Genomic DNA, 18,796 nt, shown 5'->3' with positions numbered 1-18,796 from the left:
GTGTTGGATTTCCTTACAGGTCTATTTCATCAGGGGGCTAGCTGCTCTACGGTCAAGGTTCAGCTGGCAGCTATTTCACATTACCATGTGGGACATGAGTCAGGTCCTTTGATTACGGCAAAATTGTGTAAAACCTTTCTCAAGGGTACCTTCCTGCTCAGACCTCCTGTCAAGGAAGTTGTACCCCCTTGGGATTTATCACTAGTCCTACAGGCTTTAACAGCTCCCCCTTTTGAACCTGCTGCTTCGGTTGATCTTAAGTACCTATCTTGGAAAATGGCGTTCCTTGTCGCTATTACTTCAGCGAAAAGAGTTTCTGAGCTTCAGGCCCTTTGTGTAAAACCCCCTACTTGGCCTTTCACCAGGATAGAGTGTACCTCAGGACCAATCCCTCATTTCTTACCAAGGTGGCTTCAGAGGCTAATATCAACCAATCTATTAACCTGCCAGTCTTCTTTCCTAAGTATCAGAACAAAGGAGAATACAAACTGCATTCGTTAGATGTGCATAGACAACTGCGCTTCTACATTCACAGGACTGCTGGTCATAGACAATCCGACCAGTTGTTCATCTCCTTTGCCAAATTTAACTTGGGTAAATCTGTCTCTAAGGTCACTTTATCACGGTGGATCTGACAGTGTATTTTTTTGGCCTATGAAAGTTCTGGGAGGCCCGCACCTCAGGGAGTTTGTGCACATTCTACTCGCTCTATATCTACCTCTGCTGCCTTTAGGTCTAGAGTGTCTTTAGATGATATTTGCTCCGCAACCACTTGGGCCTCATCTCATACCTTTATCAACCATTATAAGCTGGACGTTATCTCCAGAGGGAGAGCATCCTTTGGCTCCGCAGTGCTCCGGAATATCCTTCCATGATGGCCGCCCAAGATCCAGGTAGCTGGGGACTCTGTCCCAAAGGTTGCTGACAAATGAAGTACCTACTTCAGATTAAGAAGTTATGTACTCACCATAACGTTCCATCTGAGTAGGTAACTTCATTTGTCTGCAACCATCCCCCCCTCCTTCCCCCTGACCTTCAGAATTTTAGTTCCTGGATGTCCTCCTTCTAGTCCCCTTTTAGCTGCTTGTATGAGGGCAAACTTGATCTGAGGTCAGTCAGGGTTGGCAGGGGATTATGGGTAAGGGGAGGAGCTAGGAGTTCAGATCTTATAGCTGTGAAACAAGTTGCCTGCTCGGATCCGAGATCGGATCCGATACCCAAAGGCTGCAGACAAATGAAGTTACCTACTCAGATGAAACGTTATGGTGAGTACATAACTTCTTATTTGTTTCTGAGGATCATTTACCGTGAGATGTGCCCTCACCATATCTGAAATAATACCCTCAGAAACTGCCAGGTCCAAAAACTCATCAATTTCTTGCTTGAAATTTGGTGTGGGGCTAATAGGCATTTTCATGTAATGGGATGGGTTGGACAATTGTCCATTTCCCTCCCCCAGATAATAATCTGTATCCATGATAACGATGGCCCTACCCTTATCCACATGAGTAATGACAATGTTTTTGTTGTCTGTTAGTTGTTGTAATGCCTGTTGTTCAGTAATAGATAGATTGTGTCTAAGAGGGACAAACTGATCAAGCTTGAAATGTATGTCTTTAAATACTGCCTGTTGGAAAACAGCTACATTTTGGTTCATGGGTGGAACAAAATCTGATTTGTGAAATGTAAATTCATTAGATCTTTGAGAGTTTTGTCTAGACCCAAAGAAAAGTTTCAGGTTAATCCTCCGACAAAAATAAGTTCAAACCTTTATTCAAAAGTTTCTTTTGATCATCTGTTAAAACAGTACTGGAAATATTCAAAATGTTGTAATCTATTGTCTCATGAGTGTTTGTAAAAGGCCCTCGATTGTATCTATCTTTGTACCTTCTATGTTTCCTCCCACCCCTCCTCCTAATATGTTTAAAGGGTGGGTATGGTTTTTAGATTTTTTAGAAACCGGGGATTCCATAGTGTTGACCCCTTCAGTGTCTGTAGTGGAGGAATCATCTGCTGATGTACTGCTATATGTATGAGACCCCTTCAGTATTGATCTCGGTCTCTTTTTGTTTCTGCTACCTAAGGTCTGTCTGGTATCCATAAATCTAAAAGTCTTAAGTGTCAAAAGGTCATCCCCTTTGGTAATCAGTTAGATCCCTATTGAATTTTTTAATTTTTTTATCCTTGATTTGTTTTTCAAACACAAGAAGTTCTTTTGACAGCTTGTTGAGGCATATTGAGAATTGTGGATGTCCCTCATAAGTTTTAACCTCCCCACACAGGTCACTGACCTCTTTAGTATTGATTTCTGTAGTTCGTTCATAATATGAACTTAAAATTCAAACAAAGTTCATAGATGCCTGTTGTTGGGCCTGAGACCATTCATTGGTCAAGGTATCGTTAGTCTTGCTCACTAAAGGTTGGATCTTAATTCTCAGACCCCTAGGGGTTATTTCTTTGTTCATGTAGGCCTTAAAAAGCCTCAAATTCCAAATATTTGTTCTAAAACTCTTCATGCTTTTACTAAGTCTGTGAAAAGCAATATTGCAGCCATCAACTTGATCTGTTTGTTGTGGAATCCCATTCTGTGTGGATATGCCAAAAACACCAATGTAATTTTTGTCGGCACAAAGCCCTTGAAGTATTGTTTCCAGATCCATGACAATAAGCTATTATTTGGATCTATTCAGATACCAAAATAAGTGTGTCAGAATATATTCAAAAATAAGAAATATTGCATAAATAGAAAATATATGCCACAAACTGTCAAAAGTACTATCTTAGTGACCCAATATGGTTAATATATATCCAGTTGGTAGAGATTAATCGAAAAACTAGAGAGGAGACCTAGTCAAATACTGAACACATTAGTATTAAACAATAGATATAAATGAATTATGGCCAATAAACAATAGGCGCAAACTAACATATTCGTGACTGAGTGTTGACTTAATCCTGATACCAACAACAATACAACATCCTAATAAATTCTCAATACCACTGAATATGAGCAAACAAAAGGACCTTAAAAAATATGCAGGTCTAAATGACAAGAGGTCAGATAAGCTAATAACCAAAATGTTTTGTAATGAAATACTGTCCACAAATGTTAGTCCAATGCCTGCTTCCATAATATTAGAACACCCAAGATAAATATATCCTGGACTAATAAGTTATGTTTTACTGAATGGACCCACCAAGTCTTCCTAGTCACTAAAGGCCTTTATGCCACTCTACATAAAAGCAATAAGATGCTTATTATTTGTAGATGTAATAAGCACATCAAAACAAAGAAAATGACACTGATAATCATAAGTTGTTTCTTATAGTGTAAAATATAACAAGTTATACAGTCACAAGTAGTGTAAGACAACAATAGATGTATAATTGTTGCCCAGCCCTATATTGCAATGTGGCCTGATTGACTTAAAAAAAAAAAACTCGAATTGGCTTGATTCATACCTAACCATTGTTGTTAGTAATAACATCTTGCTGTGTATAAGTTTCCTGCAAAAAATGATGAAATATGCAGTCACAGAAAGTATTCAAAACAGTGTAAAAATCACATATAACATAAACATATAACAATGTCAGTGCATATACTTTAGCCACAATAATTACAATATTTGTTACTGCGATTCATATAGGCTAATTGACATAAGAAAATCCAATGAGTATGTTATAACATCTAATATCTATATTGGGTCCCTTAATACAGTCTATATGGCAGTCCCCCTGATGAACACCGAAGTTTCCTCCAAACCGGCAACAGAACCACTCCAAAATGACGGTTTTGTACCAAATTCAATAAATATATAAGCCGAAGACTAGATAGTCAATAGCTTAAAACTGACATACTCATGAAGGCATGTATCCTGATATTCAGGCCATATAGGTTATAATCCCAATGTCCACAAATGGTTAGAATCTATTCTGAATAAGACCAGATCGACATAATTATTGCGTTCCAAAATACCAAATGGAACATATATGTTGATAGAGTTCACAAAAATAAATTACAGCAAAAAAAGTTATATATGATTTTGCACTCAACAGCAAAAACACCTTATATGTACCAAAAAGAACACTACTTTGATGTTAAATCCACATGGCATCTGTAATAACTTGATATAAATGAGTAACTGAGTCACTCACTTGGCCAGCCCGATGTCAAAAGTATGTCATGAAATGACACCGATAACACAAAGTGTAAAATAAAACGTCAACAACGGTACAAAGCACATATGGATAAAGGCATAAATAAGTCCCAAAAACACATGTGTAATAAGCCAAACAGGTCTGTCAAAAAAGCATTGAATGAAGTAGATTCCGGCCCCAAAAAAGACTCAGTACCTTAAACACAAAAATGGCATCCATTTTCCTGTATAGAACATGAAAATCAGGTTGCATATATAATGCATGAAGCCTTTTACAGTCTTAATTAGAAAAAAACAGATGGGATTCTGTGGTGGTTGGATCCAGAAGTAACAATAACTCACTATATGTAGAAACCATCCAGGGGAAACCTGGTATAATCCTAAGCAGCAGAGAATACCTCCACTACCGACACCAACTGTGCCAACACTGAAAGCGTCCACAGCAGAGCACAGGAAGTCAAAACCAGAAATGAAACCTCCGCAAGTAGGACCAGGTGCACGGCTAAGACCAATATGAGTAAACAAAAAGCGCCAGCACCAAACTCAGTGAAAAAGCACAAAAACCAATAAGGTTAATACATCAATTTAATATAAATCCATAAGGTAGTATACATCCCAGACCGGTTTCAGCCAACAGGCTTTCTTCAGTGGGAACAAAGGTAATTACTGATGTAAAGTAACACACATACATATATAGAGTGAACCATCCAATAGGAATCTTCCCTAGATTCAAATGCTTTCCTGTATGAAAAAAAAGAAAATATATATAGAATAAAAATACATTTGTGATAATAATACATGTGATAATAATAGTAAACATAATAACTAAAAGTTATGATAAATAAAAATTCATAAATGTACAAATGGTCATTCAAGCCAGGTGGAAACAAAGCACCCAGTTTGATGATCCAATACTTCTCTTTCTTTGTGAGGATTGAGTGCCGGCCGGGTCTATATCAGAACATCGAAGTATTAAAACTTCGAATATTCTGATATCGAACACTATTCAGCGAATGCTAAGAATAGCGAAGCTGCAGAACAGCGAATTCTTTCCTCGGGAAAGAATTTGGTTGGCCGTTTCTGTGGCTTTGCTGTGGTGGAAAGTTACGGGTTGGGTTCAGGTAAGTGTGCGATTGTACGTTAGGGTTAGGGGTGGGTTAAGTGATTTAGGGTTAGGGCGCGGATTAGGCGTGTGTTGCGATAGTGACAGACTTTAGGGTTGGGGTGGTTTAAGTGAGTTAGTGTTAGGGCGCGGGTTAGGTGAGTGTGCGATAGTGACGGACCTTAGGGTTAGGGTTTGGGTTACACTAAGTGGGTAGATAGTAGTGTATGATCTGAAGTAGGGACTTCATTTGTCAGCAACCTGTGGGTCTTGGATCCAATATTGGATCCGAGCCGGCAATTATTTATACAGCTATGGATCCGAGCTCCTAGCTCCTCCCCTCACCCATAATCCCCTGCCAACCCCAATTGACCTCAGATCTAGTTTGCCGCTTTTAGAAGAGACAGCTGGATTGCAGAGCTCCTGGCGACTTCAGATAAGTTCTTCAAAAAACTTGTTAAAAAAACAGAAAATCTTTCCTTTTTAAACTTGCGTGTGTGTTTAGGTTCCCTTTAGGTTAATTTTTACCTCTTTTAATTTTATTTTTAGTGTTTCCTCCCCTCACTGGTCATAGTGTGTGTGTGTGTAGTTCGTGTTTTGGGGCCTGGTGTGCGTGTGTAGTCCTTTCCTTGAGAGAAAATGTCAGAGGCCCCAAAGCCCATTTTTTCTAAGTACACCGAGTGTGGCCATAAGCTTTCACCGGCAGATCGCCATATTCGGTGTGTTCGGTGCCTTGGGGTTGAACACCTGTCCTCAGGATGCACGATTTGTGCAGGGTTCAACCCCAGGGCACTGAAGCTGGTCCTGGCGGGACTTTGCCCGCACCTCCCCAGCCTGTGGTGGCCCCTCCTGCCCCCCTTCCTCCAGCCGGGATTCAAACTCCCACTAAAGCCGGAGGATAGGGAGGCCAGGAGGGAGAACGGAGGGAGAAGCACCACAAGCCGAGGCCTCCCCTCCCAGCTAAGCGGGCTTCTCCTCTCCTCCCCCTCTGCTCCGATCACCTTACTTCTCCCCGGGACCAGAGGAGGAGGAGACCCGATCTCTGTCGAGGTCATCGAGGCGGCACTCCAGGCCTGCCTCGGTGGCCGAGATACACCTACAGCCTGTCTGACGCAGACTTGGACCGAATGATGAGAAGGTTCATCCAGGCCCAGCTGCAGATGGGAGTGCTTCTGCCTCCCCTTCGGGATAGCTCCTTCTCCGACCCGCTCGAGGTTGGAGCCGGGCAGCGTTGGAGCGGGGGGTGGGCCGGCGCCGACAGTACTGGGTACTTCGGATCCGACCCTGCCCTCGAGTTTGTCGGTTCCATTGTCGGATCCGACCTCTCGGAGCCGGATCCGAGGGATTCAGTGTGCCAGGTCGGAGCACACCGGTCCTCGGATCCGATGGTCTCGGCGCCGGTTCCGATCCCTTCATCAGATCCGCCCAGGGAGCGGCTCCCCTGCCTTCGATGTAGTGGAGAGGGCTCTGTCGAGAGCATCCAGACCCCGGCCCTTGTCTCAGTTCCGTCCTGCACTCCCTCTCTGTTGGGCCAGGCTTCCATCACCCAGTCACAGGGACAGCCTGCTTCAATGTCCCAGGTTGTTCCTTTGGAACAGGACATTGCTGGCGAGACCTCCTCGGACAGCCCCGAGGAAGTGCCTAAGCACAAGTGTAAGAGGAGGCACGTGGACTCCGCCGAGTCCTTAACAGAGGACACGGACTTGGATGAAGGGGAAGGCTCCCCAAGATCACCCCCCGAGGATGTCTCCGTTGGAGACATCATGGAAATGCTTAGGCTCGGGGGGGGGGGTCTGCCCCCAAGGCTTCCGACGAGTCCGTGTTCCTGGAGGCATTAGAAACAGGCCCGTCTACCTCTTGGGTGTCCCCTCCGGCCGACCCCCTGGTGGACCTTGTGACCACTAGGGCGTGGAAGGAGCCAGACACTGTGGAGCCTATTCCCAAGCACCCGGACAGGATCTTGAGCCCCCCGCAGACCGTCCCCACTGGAGCAAGGATCCCCCTGTAGATGCCATGTTGATGGCGGCAGCCACTAAGAGGGAACTAGCTCAGGAAAGTCCCTCGGTCCATCCTCCGAGCAAGGAGTCTTGATTGATGGATCGCCTTGGGAAGCGGGTATTCAGTTCAGCGACCTTCTCGGTAAGGTCTCTGAACTACATGGCACATGTCATCAGGATGCAGCGCGATCTTATCAAAGAATATGCTGCTTCCCCCCGGAGTCCATGTCGGCGGAGGACAAGCAATTGTACTCCATTCGTATGGCCACTCTGAGATCTGTTTCCAATACCTCTATGCGGCTTCAGTCTCACGCTACTGAGGGAGGCGCTAGAGCCATCGGAGCGGGCCTAGTGATGAGGCGCCAGGCCTGGCTCCGACATTGCGACTTCGCAGAGCCCTTTAAGGCGTCCTTTTGATGGTTCTGCCTTGTTTGGCAAAACCGACACTTGTCCAGAGCGAGAAGGGCGGGAAGATGCTGTCTGCCGTCGGAGTCCGCTTCTCTGCTCCCCAGAGGTCCTTTTCCAAGAACCAAAAGGGACAGAAGAAGATGTGGTTCCGGAAATCGCAGCATTCCCAACCTGCTCCGGACAACCAGTCCTTCCGTGGCAGAGGAGGACAGGGAGGATGCCGCCCTAGAGGCAGAGGGGCACCGAGAAATTTTGGGTCCAGAGAATCCTTCTCTGATCAGCCCACGCAACAGCCCTGAAGGGTTGCCCAACTGCTGCACTCTGGAGGCCGTCGGGGGGGCATTTCTCGAGGCACCTGGCGGCATGGGAGTCCATTACGTCAGACCGCTGGGTGCTTCGGATTATATCCAGAGGTTACAAAATCCCTATGCTTCATGTCCCCCGACTCAAGAACCTCCCCGATGTACCACCCGATCAGAGGGAGGCTGCAGCCACGGAAATCCGGCAGCTGCTCGAAAAAAGGGCCATCCAACCCGTCCCCCCAGACCAGCTCGGATTAGGATTTTACTCCAGGTTCTTTCTGGTGCCAAAAAAGGCGGGGGACCTGAGACCAATTCTAGACCTCTCCCTCTTGAACCTGGTGGTAACCAAGGAGAAATTCCGAATGGTCACTCTTCAATCCATTCTCCCCCTGTTACGGGAGGACGACTGGATGTGCTCTATAGACCTCAAGGATGCGTACTACCACATCTTAATGGACAGGCGATCCAGGAGGTTTCTCCGCTTCCGGCTGGGAGCCAGCCACTATCAGTTCAGGGTCCTTCCCTTTGGCCTCACCACAGCCCCCAGGGTGTTTACCAAAGTTTTAGCAGTGTTAGCGGCCCACCTGAGACTCCAGGGAATGCAGGTCTTCCCGTACCTGGACGACTGGCTCCTGACAACAAGGCATCTACTCTGCTCAGCCAGAGATTTTTTTCTTCGCCTAGTCCCCCAGTTAGGCGTCACGATCAATATGGACAAGTCCTCCCTTGCTCCAACACAAGTGATAGACTTCATAGGGGCCAGGTTAGATATGAGGAGTCTTCGAGCCTACCTCACCGACTACAGAACCTCAGTCTTCATGGGGCCATCCTCCAATCAGAAGCTCCTCCCGGAATTGGTCCTGAGGGCACTGGGCTCTATGGACTCTCCTCCCATGTAAACATGAGGGTATTACAGTGGACCCTTCAAGTACAGTGGTCCTTCCAGCTTCTCCCTCACCACCACCCTGTCTCTATCAGCAAAGCTTGCAGGAGGGCCCTGTTATGGTGGCTGCATTCCCCAAACCTCCATACAGGTCAGCCCTTCTTAGTCACAGTGACCACGGACGCGGGTGGGGAGCATTGTTCAGGCAGAACAGTCCAAGGCACATGGAGCGACTCAGAGACCTCCCTGCATATCAATGTTCTGGAGATGAGGGCGGTGCTGTTAGCGAAGCACTTCACAACCTTCTTCCCGGAACCATTGCGATACAGACGGACAACATGTCAGTTGTCTGGTATATCAACAAACGGGGAACCAGGTCTTATCCTCTATGCCGAGAGGCCATGAGAGTGTGGGAATGGGCGATCTCCACCAACCGCTTAATCGCAATGCACATTCCGGGACGGTCCAACATCCTGGCGGACAAACTCAGCCGCACTATTCTTTCCCAGTGGTCTCTCAACTCCAGTGTAGGAAGCAGATTTTTGCAAAATGGGGGCAACCCTGCTGCGATCTTTTTGCCTCTCCCTCAAATACGACAACTTCTTTGCCCTGATTCCCCAACAGGGAAGCCCAGGCAGCTCTAGTGCATGCTTGGCGCCCGGTCTAGTTTATGCCTATCCTACTCTACACCTGCTGCTAAGGATGTTACACAAAGCCGCTCGGTTGGGGTGCAGGATGATCCTCATTGCCCCATTCTGGCCTCGACAAACTTGGTTCCCTTACCTGTGGTCTCACTTGGTGAATCCTCCCTGGATTCTAGATCCCAGTCCGGATCTGATCTCCCACCCATCAGGCTTACCAACCCCGAATCTGGACAACCTGAAGCTAACAGCTTGGCTGCTCCAGTTCCACTCTTAATTAGGACTCCCGGTATCTCCTCTCCAGTCAAAGCCATCTTGGATAAACCTTCCACCAGGAAGGTTTACCGCAGTAAATGGAAGCGCTTTTCCGTTTGGGCGGAGCATCATAATGTGGACCCCTTCACTGCTCCGCTAACGTCACTTTTGGACTTCCTTACGGGGCTTTTTCAGCAAGGGGCCAGCTGTTCGACAGTCAAGGTACAATTGGCAGCCATCTCCCATTACCATGTAGGGCACGAGACTGGTCCATTGATGTCAGCTAAACTATGTAAAACCTTCCTCAAGGGTACCTTTTTGCTTAGGCCCCTGATCAGAGAAGCCATACCCCCTTGGGATCTATCGCTAGTTCTTCAGGCCTTGACTGCTTCCCCCTTCGAACCAGCTGCCTCTGCTGATCTTAAATACCTGTCTTGGAAAACAGCTTTCCTAGTAGCCATCACCTCTGTGAAAAGAGTTTCAGAACTTCAAACCCTTTCCGTAAAACCCCCTTATTTGGTTTTTCATCAGGATAGAGTGCACCTCAGGACCAATCCATCTTTCCTACCTAAGGTGGCCTCAGAAACCAATATCAATCAGTCCATCAATCTTCCTGTTTTCTTCCCTAATTACCAGAATAAAGGAGAATACAAGCTGCACTCAGATGTGCACAGACATTCTATATTCATAGGACTGCTGGTCACAGACAATCTGATCAGCTGTTCGTCTCCTTTTCTAAATTCAATTTAGGTAAAGCTGTTTCGAAGGTCACCTTATCACACTGGATTTCCCAATGTATCCGTCTAGCTTATGAGGCTTCTGGGAGGCCCGCACCTCAAAGGGTCCGTGCTCACTCCACTCGTTCCATATCTACTTCTACTGCATTCAGATCTAGAGTCCCTTTGGATGATATTTGCTCGGCAGCGACTTGGGCCTCATCTCATACCTTTATTCACCACTACAAGCTGGACGTCAACTCCAGAGGTAGAGCATCCTTTGGCTCCGCAGTGCCCCGGAACATCCTTCCATGACGGCCGCCCGTAGCTGGGGACTCTGTCCCACAGGTTGCTGACAAATGAAGTCCCTACTTCAGATTAAGAAGTTATGTACTCACCATAACGTTCTATCTGAGTAGGTGTCTTCATTTGTCTGCAACCATCCCCCCCTCCTTCCACCTGGCCCTTTAGAAGAATTAGATCATAGTATTATTCCTGCCTTTTCCTTTTTGGGATACCTTTTCAGGTATATAGGAGGGCAAACTTGATCTGAGGTCAGTTGGGGTTGGCAGGGGATTATGGGTGAGGGGAGAAGCTAGGAGCTCGGATCCATAGCTGTATAAATAATTGCCTGCTCGGATCCGATATCGGATCCAAGACCCACAGGTTGCAGACAAATGAAGACACCTACTCAGATGGAATGTTATGGTGAGTACATAACTTCTTATTTAGTTTAGTGTAGCATTAGATGTAGGAATTTAAGTGCATGTATGTGGTTGCTGTTTGTTTGATGTGCTTGTGTTGTTGTGTGTATGTGTTTCGGAGCAGCAATTTTTTTCCATGGGAAAAATTTGCTGTTCTGAATGTTCGATATTTTCAGGTTTAGATGTTTTGGGGCCAATGAAATAGCTTTCGCTATTTTCAGCTTTCGATAACATGATATAAACGCTTGAGTGCCATCCCTGTTTATTGGATCTGTCACCAAGGATCCTATCAATAATAGTAAACTGGAATCTAGCTGAGTTATGGTGTAGACAGTGTCTATATAAGGCATTAGTCTCTCTCTTGGTTTGTATGTCACTCCGATGCTCAGACATATGCAGATGAAGTGGTTGTGATGTTTGTCCAACATAAAAAGAAGCACATGTGCATGTTGTGAGATACACAGCCCAATCGCTGTTGCAATTGCCAAAGAATTTCATGTCATATACCTTATTGGTGTTATTACTGGTGAACTGTTTGGATGTAAAAATAAAAGGACAAGATGAGCAATGGCCACAATTATAGGTGCCCCATAATCTATCACCTGTCATAGTTAATTGATGATGTATAGCTCCTGCCGAGCTAACTCTTTTGAAGTGAGAAAAGAAGGAACCTAATGTCCTGCCTCTTCTGTACCCATACTTACAAGCGTCACCAGTCAAAGGTGTTAATTCATCATTAGCAATAAGAATGTTCCAATGTACTTTCAGCAGCCACAGCGTAAACATACAGAGTTTCATTTTCACAACAGTTTTATTTATTTTATGTCAGTTTAGTTTAGTCAGGGAAAGCTGGAAAAGATCTCAGCACAGGATTAGGCAAGCTGACAAAGAACCAGTTGGCCAAGGTGTGCATAGCCAAAGGCCTAGTGCATTCCGGATTTATATTATGTTATCAAAAAATCAAAATGTCGAATGGCACAACAGCGAAAGTGCTGAAATGTTGAATGTCCGTTTTTGAGATGTCAGTATAGTGAAGATTGGGATATTTGCCCTTTCCTCACTGTAGTGCGATCTCGAAGTTGGACTATATATTTAGCGGGGGATGTGGGGTGCGCAGCCCCCCACAATACCAGATTCGAGTTTTTGCATTTTCACTCTTTTGAGCATTCAATATTTTGTATCTTTGATGTTGTGATACAGACATGTGCATGCCAGCCTGACTAAAGAGAAAATGATTTCAGCCAGCAAGTAGGAGGGTAACCAGTCTGGTGATGGGGATTTGCAGCCCTCAGAAACAGGACAGTTCACTTTTTCCTCAGAGGACTTAAAAATCCATCTGTAGTTAAATGGACTTGAACTGGAGGCCAGACTTTTGGAATTAGAATCATCAGAGAGACTGCAGCAGGCAAAACATATGGAATTAGAATCAGCAGAGAAACTGCGGTGTTTGGAAACTGAAGAAAATGAGAGACTGTGGCATTTGGAGGCTGAAGAAAATGAAAAGCAGTATCAACATGAGAGGGAGATACTGACCCTTTGTCAGGGTCATGGAGGTAATGGGGAAGGGAATAACTGAACCCCAGAAGCAATAAAGGTCAGTAAATTTATTCCACAGTTTACAGTGGGTGATATTTTTGATAGTTTCATAGATATATTTAAGAGTATGTAAACATTATAATGTTGACCAAGGGCTCTAGGTATGGTGCCTGATCCCCTTACTCCATGGTAAAGCTAGAATAAAAAAAATAAAAAAACAAGATGCTGTGCTCACAGGATAAAAACGAACTTCAATGACATAGGTTAAGCACTTTCGTCTTTTCATGCATAATACATCATCAGAACCATACACAGTCAAAAAAAAAACTTTAAATAAACCCCACCATAAAAGACACACCTCCTAATCAACCAATCATATTATGCATACTAAAATAATGCTGATATGAAACCAGACTTATTAGAGACAAACTAACAACTAAATTATTAAAAAGCACATTAAAATAAAACTACAAAACATTAGCTCTTTTCTTCAACTCACCAAGAATAGAAATACCTTCATTAATACCAGGGAACGTTGTATCTAAATAAAGCTGCCAAAGCATTTCATGTTGCAATAGGGTGTTCTTCCATTCTCCAGAAAAAAATGGCAGCTGATACCTGCTCCAAAACAAGGAACTTAAATGTAACAAAATCCTGGCAAAGTGTAGAATGTCTGGCAAGGGCAGTCTTATTGTCTGCCCTTTGTAAACTATTCAAATGTTAGTAAATTCTATGGTTACCAACATAAAATGCCTGACACTGTACACAAAATGCAAGGTAAGTCACTCTTTTTGAGTAGCAAAAAAACTTTCCACCCTTGGCCCTTTGTCTAATTTTATCATACAACTAAGCAGAGTAATTACTCTCTATAAAACCAAATTGATGGCATCTCCCGCATCTCAAAGTCACAGGAAAAGTATTGTTGGTGTCAGGGAATGGTCTTTCCAAAAAATCTTTGATATTACATTTTCTTTTATACGTGAAAACAGGACTACCCTTTGATAAAAATTTGGTAGAATCATTCCATTCAAATAGAACCCAATTCCTACGTATAATTTTTTTTCAATTTCATTTGCATCAATAGAATAATGTAACACCATATTATTCTGTTGGTTAAAACCAACCCTCTCCCCAAAATTCATAACTTGTTTGACCGTTAAACTGTTTTTGATAATGGGACCATACTTGTCATTTCTCCCCGCCCATAAATTAGCCTCAGTAGATTGGAGAATTTCAATCGGATATCCCTGGTCAGTAAACATCTTTTTAAGAGTGACAAACTCCTCTTGACAAACCACATAATTGCAGGTAAACCTAGACACTCTAATGTATTGACTACCCACTATACCCTTCTTTTGATGAAGGGGTGGCAACTAGAAAACTATAACATACTATTACAAAAAGTTGGTTTCCTGTAAACCCTGGTCTCAGTTTCACGGTCAGGTAGCTTGTGTAAAGAAATGTCAAGGTAATTAATGGCACCAACCCCAATCAAGAGTGTGAACTGCAGAAAACTGGTACTACCCTCCAAATGTTGGAGCCAACCCATAAACTGGTTCACATCACCTCCCAAATAAACAGTAAATCATCAAGATATCGATAGTACCCAATACACTGCCAAAAACGGGGGTGTTGAAAAAGATTGTCTAGCTCCCATTTAAGCAAAACACAGTTAGCATATATGGGGGCACAGGAGGCCCCCACAGCTACTCCAGACACTTGTTTATAAAATTAGTCACCAAAAGTTACAAAATTGTTTGAAAGGACTATGTCCATAAAGTCGTGAATCAATCCTTCGTCTTGTTGGGATAAATTACCAAATTTGTGTACCACCTCATCAAACCACAATAGTCCGTCCTCATGAGGAATAACTGAAAAAGGTTACAAATGTCACAAGTAACAAAAAAACAATCCTGACCCATATAAACATTCCATATCTTATCTAACAAATCCAAAGAGTCATGGAACAAGTGCTGAAACTTGCCACATACATTCTTAAGTTAACAATCAATAAACTTGACAAGTCGTTCAGTAATAGAACCATCCGAAGCCACAATGGGATGAAGGGGAGGATCCATAATATTACAGTAGACAATAGGAATCCAAAATAATTTAGGTGTTATGGGATCAGACACCTTTAAAAACTCATAAAGATCCAAAGAAATATGATCAAACATTGGTTGATTGGTTGTTTTTTCTTTTGATTGTCCATGGTTCTGATGATGTCTTTATGCATGAAAAGACGAAGGCACTTAACCTATTCCATTAAAGTTCATTTTTATCCTGTGAGCATGGCATCTTGTTTTTTATTTATTTTTTTATTCTGTCTTAGTTGTATCCCAAGACCGGGTGGTTCGTTTTTTTATTTTATTTTATTTTTCATGGTAAAGCTGTAACTGCAGTTTCTAAATTGTCTGATACTGATTGTTTAAACTATGATAAAGTAAAACAATGTTTATTGGAATGTTTTAAGTTTAACACCTAAAGCTTACAAAAAAAGGTTTTGTGAGCATAGACGCAAGGCAGATGAAAGGGTATGTGATTTTATTGCCAATTTAAGCACTTATTTTCATAGTTGGATGAGCATAGACACAAGGCAGATGAAAGTGTGTCTGATTATATTGCTGAGTTTAGAACTTATTTTCATAGGTGGGTGAGTGGGTGTCAGGTCACCAGTTTTGAAAGGCTGACAGACCACCTGGTGAGAGAAGAAGCCCTTAGCACTTTGCCTCAGGGCATGAGAATCTGGTTGGCAGACCGGGAATAGAACTCCACAGACAAGCTGGGGAAAACGGGATTTCTACTTAGCAAGCAGGGTATCAATGCACAAGAAGGGGATACCTAGTGCTGCAAATGGATATAAGGGAACCCATGGTGGGCAGTCTAAACCACCCCAACAGAGTCTTCCAGTAACAGGGGAAGCCACTAGTTCAGGTACACGGCCAGGATCAAGGGTTAGATGTTTGAAATGTAACCAGTGGGGCCATGTAGCATACAGATGTCCATGAAGGCAAGGTGGGGAACAAAAAATGGGGGAGCCAGCAAATGGGAATAACAGTATGCCAGTGGTAAGTTGTCTGGAAACAACAGGGGTACCAGACAATTACCGGCGTTTATATCCTGACTTAGTGGATGGAAAATAGGCCACTGCTGAGAGAGAGAGAGAGAGACAGCCTCTCACATAACCATTGTGAAGCCTGCAGTGGTTTAAGAGGAGTAGTACTTGCTTGGGCAGTCCACTCCAGTCAGAGCTTTAGGAAGGACCCCATTCCAAATGCCTTTGGCCAGGGGTCACATTAACTGGGAAGGTGAAAAAGGAAGCAAGCATGTAGGTGTGTTTGAAGATATCCCTGCAGATGTCCTGTTAGAGAATGATTTTTGTAATGCAATACCTTGTGTGCATGCAGTGACGTGCAGTCAGGCTTGGAGACAGGCATGTGGGGCTGGTAGCCTGGCGGTGACCCAGACAGACCCCACACCTGAAGCCGGGGCTGGTGAGGTGGCTGTTTCAGAGAGAGAGCTTTCCTGTAGCAGTGAGCTTGAAGGTGAGCCACAGTTGCCGGTAGGTACTTATGCTTTGTTGGACAGAGTGACTGCAAGGGCAGAGGTGAGTGGTAGTACCCTGGCTGACAGTGAGACACCACTGTCAGAAGATACCAGATTCCTGTGGAAGGGGAGCTAGGAATGGTCATGGAGGTGGAGATGAGACAGGCTCATGTTTCGGACCCTACACTAAGAAGCTTGAGTGAGATAGCTAGGGAGGCATCTGATTCTCAAGGAAAGTCTGTATACTGGGACAAAGGGTTACTGTATAAAGAGTGGACTCCTGAGGGAGGGCTAGAGGGTGAGATAATACAGCATTTGGTAGTGCCCAAAGCCTACCATCTGGCACTTGTAGCCATAGCTTATGACATTCCTTTTGCAGGTCATAATGGTATAAAGCGTACCAAGATACATATTATGCAGAACTTTTATTAGCCTGGGATTGCAAGGAATGTAACAGGGTACTGCAGGACCTGTGAGTATTGCTAAAAAGTAGCCAAGACAGGAGACAAGGTCAAGGCTCCTTTGATGCCTTTGCCTGTGATTGAGGGTAGCTATGGATATTGTGGGGCCTCTGAGTACCCCAAGTTACACAAGGAAGAAGTATATTCTGGTGGTAGTAGATCATGCTACTAGATACCCTGAGGCAGTGGCTCTGTCCTCCATCGAGGCAGAGAAGGTGGCAAATGCTTTGATAGAGATTTTCAGCAGGGTAGGTTTCCCAGGAGAAATACTGACTGATAAGAGGTGCCAGTTTCATGTCAGACCTGCTGGCTTGTCTGTGGGAGGGCTGTGGGTGAAGCACCTAAAGACCACCCCTACCACCCCAGACTAATGGTCTTGTGAAGACATTAAACTCTACACTAACGACCATGCTATGGGATTTGCAGACCAGTTTAAGTGAGATTGGGACAAATGTTTGCCCCATCTGCTGTTTGCGTAGAGAGGTAACCCAGGAATCCACAGGTTTTTCATCCTTTGAGTTGCTGTATGGGCATAGGCTCAGGGGGCCTTTAGATTTTATTCGTGATGAGTGGGGGGGGGGTGAGTGTGAATCCCACAGGGAGTCTGTTTTGGCATATGTCCTAAACCTCAGGACAAGGCTTAGAGAGCTCATGGGCTTGGCCCAGGAGAATCTGGCAGGAGCCCAACAGCAGAAAATGGTCTGGTATGACAGGAATGCTCGAGCCCAAGAGTATGTGTGTGACAGCAAGGTCATGGTGCTTATTTGTGTCAGACACAGGAAGCTGCCGGCAGCTTGGGAGAGGCCCTTCAAAGTGGTAAGGAGGGTCACTGATGTTAACTACATGGTAGAACTGCTAGGCAACCGGCAGGGGCACAAAACTGTACCATGTTAACATGATGAAGCCTTGCCATGATAGGGAGGCCCTGGTGCTGAGTATTTGCTGTAGGTGGCAGGAGGAGTCTGAGAAGGGATCTATGGCTACATCGAGCCAGCCAGCAAAATTCCAAGTTACTAAGGTGAAGCCTAGGGTTGCAGGAGTATGACATGACCGTGCAGCACCATAGTGAGATCAGCAATGCCAATGCAGATGGATTCTCAATACATGGTATGGGTTAGTGTGTTCCCAGAGAGGCTGATGTCCCTCAAGCCAAATGTCTCAAGGGTTACTTGAAAAACTAGCTTGAGTTTTCAAAGGGGGGAGTGTGATGATGTGAGGTATTGCCAGCTGTGCTAGAAGTAGGGCAGGGATATGTAACATATGCCAGCATAGTTAGCTGGAGTTATGTAAAAAATTGTATGTCACTTGTATATCAAACTGATTTGTACAGGTGAATGTATTTGTAAAGCTGCTTGTGTTAAAAATGTACCAACAGTGGGTCCTGCTGGATAGAAAAGAAATACACCTGTATATCAGACTGTATTGTAACTGTTGAAATGAATATATTGTAACAGGGGATACTGGAAGAGAAGAGGTTAATCTCAGTCCAGCTAACTTTGCAAAATAGTCTGAAATTAAATTACCTGGCTAAGGCCGTATCTTACAGTTCTGATTGCAGCAAAAGCAAAATGTCTGTGAAAACCAGGATTAGGAATCCTATTGTGTTGTCCTTAGGGGTGAACTAATTGCTACCCTGGAAGGGTGGACATTTTTGAAATGTTTCTATAGTTTCCAGATTCTGTAACACATCTTAACAAAGCTGTGTGTGTGTGTGTGATGACCCATGTGCTAGATTCTGATTCAGTTTCTAGTAAAGGGGGTAGTGTGGGAACCAGACGTCAGATGAACAGATGCATGTGATGTACTTCTGTAAGCCAGCACTGAAATGATGCTTTAACACTAGATGAGACAGACAGAAGTCTCAGAGCAGTCTGTTTTTGAAACCTGACAAAGAAGGATCGCTCACCCACTTCATCTTGCCTTCCTTTAGTAAGTAACCAGGAAATAGTAATTCTTTAGATCAGACAGGACAGTGTAGTGAGATTAGTTAAGCACATCTGTGTGAAATCTATCAATTTGTGTTATTTTTAACATTCCTGCCATGAAACTCTGGTGTTTATTATAAATAGATATTCATCATGTTCATGT

General features: G+C 44.2%; 1 protein-coding gene across 2 annotated transcripts in view; it reads left to right on the top strand.

Moving 5' to 3' along the window:
• The window catches only part of POLR1E (RNA polymerase I subunit E), a 970,793-nt gene that overhangs the window by 843,606 nt on the left and 108,391 nt on the right, over positions 1-18,796 (top strand). The gene's annotated exons all lie outside the window — the stretch shown is intronic.

The sequence above is a fragment of the Protopterus annectens genome, chromosome 17.part0 (assembly GCF_019279795.1).
Source record: "Protopterus annectens isolate FY-2018-M chromosome 17.part0, PAN1.0, whole genome shotgun sequence".
NCBI classification, from domain to species: domain Eukaryota; kingdom Metazoa; phylum Chordata; order Ceratodontiformes; family Protopteridae; genus Protopterus; species Protopterus annectens.
The sequence above is the reverse complement of the archived record's forward strand: the minus strand, read 5'-3'. Positions and strand labels throughout refer to the sequence as shown.